We start from the raw sequence: 5,098 nt of genomic DNA, 5'->3' as shown, positions 1-5,098 counted from the left end.
TTTTCTTCTCCTCATTGTTCATGACATTTTTTCATGGGCCACTATCTAACAAATCATATAGCAGCAAGCTGAGTCCAAGCAGATTGCAATTTTTACCTTGATATTAACTCGATGAGCACTTGAAAACATACCACACGCATAAAATGCTGTGTTAACGGCAAGTAGGACTTGGCTCCCATTCAAATCCTTGATCCTTATATCCCCGGAGAGACTTTCTGACTCTGCTACTTTGGAGACATTGTTTTCCAAACGGCTCATAAGTTGAAGCAATAATATCACACGTGCATACCTAGAGTAATTTTGTCTTTTAAAACTTAAAATGTTGACAACAGTCAAAATGCTGGAAATAATATTCTGGTTTCAGGAGTATTGTTAAATAATGAATGTCACTGACGACTCACTATTTGACCGATCTGAACCCTGTTTAACAAACGTGATAACTAGTGTCCAAAGAATGTCTGTGTCAGTTTTGCTGCATTTGAATAAAGACCTGTGGAGATATAGATGTAAATGGATTTAGCATATTTTGGAAGTTATGGACTTCTGAATTGACCATAGGTTGCAGTCAGGCAAACTTTTGTCACAATACAGTGGACGTACTGAAAAAAAAACTCTGTAAAACATGCTGGTGATATTTTTTTTTCTTTTTTGAGTTAGGAATGTAAAATTTCTAGAAATTAAGATTTGTTGCAATAAGCGGTGCCAAACTTAAGCAATCTAAATATTACCAAATTTTATGCCTCTGTTAAGTCATAACTGAATTGGTCAATTGTTGCATTTGTGGCCCACCGTAGTAGCAGAGGCTCAGACAAAAATCGGAACATGTGCACCAAGTTTAACAATCGCTTAAGCCAATTTTAACTTATGAGCATATGTACAAAATTGAATGTAAAGACACAAGCCTAATATAAGCCTACATATAAATTCACGTGAAGTATTGAAATGTCCTGTATAACTGTAGATCAGTGAAGTCTATAGATGACCTGATAATGTAGGATAGGATATAGGAACGGTTTCTGACAAGGTCTCAAAAATAGAGGCCAAGCCGTTTTCAAGATAATTGGGAAAACATGAAATTAGGCTAATTGTTACAGCGCCACCTGAGTGTCACTTTGTGTCCCTGTGGAGTGGGTGGAGTTTTCAACCCACCTGCCGATAGACCTTTTTGGCCATTTTGTGTGTTAAAGTGAATTTAAGAACATTAATGACAGCTGCATTCCACTTTGGAGAGGCCCTGATGTTGTGCGCGCTGGCTCGCTGGAGGGGCTTACTGAGACGCTCGTTAGAGTTATCGATTTCACTTGTGCTTTTCCTACAAGGACAAGTTAAAATGTCTGCTGTGGAATAGGTCCATTTGGGTGACTTTTGGTCTTAAGTTTTTTTCCTGCACAAATGCTTTTTGTGGGGAAAAGTATTAATAATAAGAAAGAAATTTAACAAAAACAAGTGTTCCAGCAGTAAGCGTTGCTGCTTGGACTGTAATTTAAATGCTTAGACTTAGATCAGCGTTAAAGTCATTCCAGCAATGCTACTTTAAAGGCTCAGCTGGAAGCTACAGGACCCCCTTAAAACACACAGCTCATTTTAATATTATTTGCCAAAATCAGATTGAGATTTTATTTGCATAGGTCTTTTTCACAGCAGACAATTTGACTTGTCTGAACAGGAAAAGGAAACGTTTTACTGATAATATTAATAATGGTTCAGTTCAAGTGTCCCAGTAAGCATGCACCATACCAGGACCCTGAAAAAAAACCTAAATGGAATTCAGTTATCAGTAATTTAACTATTTATACCTTCTTAAGCTTCTTAAGCACCTTAAATACACAGAGAGTAAGTCTGCTTGTTTTGATTACCAGACCAGTTATCACGGCTCAATACTTCTGAAATGAAAAGTTTCCAAAAAGTTAGGAACCAAGTGGGAACATCACAGAAATGTTTTGATGTCTTTTTTTCTCTGAAGCTCTGTGACAATTACAGGAACACATGATGCTCTGTCACTGAAAATATATCTATGTTTAAAATCTGAATGTACTATACTACTACTACTACTTCTACTATTACTAATAATAATAATAAACTTTATTTGTAAGAAATTGCATGCACCAAGTGTTTCACATTAAAAACATCTCACTCATCGTCCCTAGTTTGACTTTTAGTAAAGAAAAAGAAGAAAAATAGAAGATATCAAGGTTACAAACAATAGTGTGCATGCAATAACAGTAGTGGTAAAAAAAAAAAAAATCAAATAGTATATGAATATTTCCATCAAGACTACATAGAATTACAACATACATTTACAGAAAAAAAGGAAAAATATCAATGTTACAGTACATATAGTTACAACACTAAAAGACACTAGAAAATAGTTAAGAATGCTGACATCTCTGATTTTGCTTTGGCCAACCTTGGCCAGCATTTTACATCTGTCATACATTATTGGCATTATTCAACTTTTCAATGATATATACAGTAGTCTATACTAATTGCTACTTCTCCAACTATTCCTACTGCTTTATCTTCTTCTTCTACATCTCAGCCCGCAGTGCAGTGTGGCACCAGCTTTTTTAACATCCAGCTCTAGCTTATATCAGCTGTGATGGAGCAAGGAGAGATCGAAAACATGCAGGACAAAGGGTAGTTCAGGACATCACTTACAAGAAATTCAAAAGTGAATTTGAGCATATTCAATTCTCATATCATCCACTGGGGGTCTCTCCAACCTTGTCTCTGAATTCACAGTCAGAGTTGTTTGATGGCCTCTTGATGAGATGTTTAGTGTGATTTGTATATTAAAAGAAAACTGTGATGTTACGTAACAATTGCCGTGTATTACATCAGATGCTTTGTTTTATATACTTCATGCATTCCCAAACACACAAAAATAGCTGATTTAGAATCTTCTCTAATTCAACAATGTCATCCTTTTTTTAAAAAAAGTTTTTATATTAAGAATATTTCGCCTATCCATGCTGCATTGCACCAGCACAGTCAAGACGTTCACCTCCAAAAAGGGAGCATAGAGTGAGAGTATCAGGAAGGAAACCACAGCAAGAGAGGGAAAGACCCTCCCCCCTCATTTTAAATGGTCATATTTTCATACAGTAGTTTCAACTTTTTGCTTTTATTTTGCTGTCAAAAGAGACCGATACTTCCTTTCCAATCTATTGCGCCTTGTATCATAGTATACCTCACTCTACTACTGCACACTATTTCATGATAAAAATTTGCACTGCTCACTGTACTGTCTACACAACTGCTGCTACTATTCACTGTGTCACCTTGTAACATCACTGTCACTTTAACTTCCATCTACTGCACTGTACCTCTATTTTTTTATTTGATTTTTATTTTTGTACAGTTTGTAGTTACAGTACATTGATCTCTTATTTATAACATGTTATTCTATTTGACCTTTCATGCATGCAACTTTTACCCTTGTACTTACCCTTGTACTGCTGCAACACTTAAATTTCCCCTCTGGGGATAAATAAAGGATTATCTTGTCTTATTTTATTGTGTGAATTGTGACACATCATGCAACAGTAATGTGAGCATGAATTTTATTAAAGAGGGAAATTAATATATTTGGAAAAGGATACCCATCCGAGTGCAGCATTGCTGCACATGAGGGATGACTTAGAAATAATTTTATTTATATAGCTCGCCTAAAATCACAAAATCTCAAAATAGCTTGAATTGGGCTTCACAGTCTGTACAGCATGTATCATCCTGCAGCCTTAGACTTTCTTATGTTGCAATATCTTAATCAGTGACTTCATTTTCTCAGTGCACCTGCTCATAAGGGGATACACTGGATTCATCTGTCCATAGAGATATTGTTGTCTTCTGTGTTTGTCTTTAACATTATGAGGGTAATTATTCAATCATAAATCATAATTTACAATATATTTACCCTTTTTCACAGCCTCAGCAATCTGTCAACATTAAAATCCCTCAGTTTCCTTTAAAAGAGCAATGTCTGATTGGCCTTTTTGCAGATGTAGTCAATGTTGGCCTCAAAAGTCAGTTAGTCATCCAAGCTGGTGCCTAAATACTTAACACTTGCAGGTGCTGAGGCAGGTGGATTTCTACGAAAATCAAGCAGCATCTCTTTAGTTTTGCAAAAACTGGGTTGTCAGCATGAGTTATTGCACCATTCATCACAATACTTCCATAAAATTATTAAGATAGAGTTACAAATAACAGGTCTACAACATTAGGGTGACGCAACTGTTGTATTTTTCTCCAGGCTCTACCCTGATAGAAGTAATATTTCCTGTGTAATCATGTGGGGCAAATCCTCACTTGATTAAGTTATTGAAGGCCAAAAGTAAAACAGTTGAAATTCAGCAAGAAATTTGCAAAGACCTATTGACTTAGACCCCTTGATAGTGATTCCATGAATTATAGACTGTAATATAGTAAAAAAAACAGCTTGGAGCATAATATAATATCTTATGTCAGTCTACTGGCATGAAGATTGATCTTATTTAATTGGAAACAGAAAACAGCACCAACACATACAAACCTTATGAGAGATGTAATGAATTAACTGAAGCTAGAGAAAATCAAATTCTCTCCGAAAAACAAGAAGGGGAATTTTACATAACTGGCAACCCTTTTTATTGATCATTTCAAACATGTCACATCTTCTGGGAAATATCAGAATGACCTGAACAAGGATATAAGAGAGAGGAATTAAGGATCAGAGTTCTGTAGCATCCCACCCACCAATTGTTGTTTTTTTTTTTTTACTTTTTCTTTTACTGTAATTATTTTATTTTATCCCTGTTTTTTCTGTTTTATTATTATTTTTTGTTGGTTTACTGTACATATGTGTGTGCGTGTATTGGTTTATGTGTTGATTGTAATGTATTATTTTATGTTACTTGTTGAAAAAGACAATAAAAACAGTCCAAAGTAAAAGAAAATCAGTGTACGATCCACAGACTATATTTTTTATTTTTTATATACACACATACATATATATACACACACACACACACACACACACACACACACACACACACACACACACACACACACACACACATATATATAACGACTGTCTACGAGAACTGAGTTGCTGAACTCT

Source organism: Plectropomus leopardus, chromosome 9, assembly GCF_026936395.1.
Source record: "Plectropomus leopardus strain MGB_pleo_1.0 chromosome 9, ASM2693639v1, whole genome shotgun sequence".
Taxonomy (NCBI): domain Eukaryota; kingdom Metazoa; phylum Chordata; class Actinopteri; order Perciformes; family Serranidae; genus Plectropomus; species Plectropomus leopardus.
Note: the sequence above shows the minus strand (reverse complement) of the source record.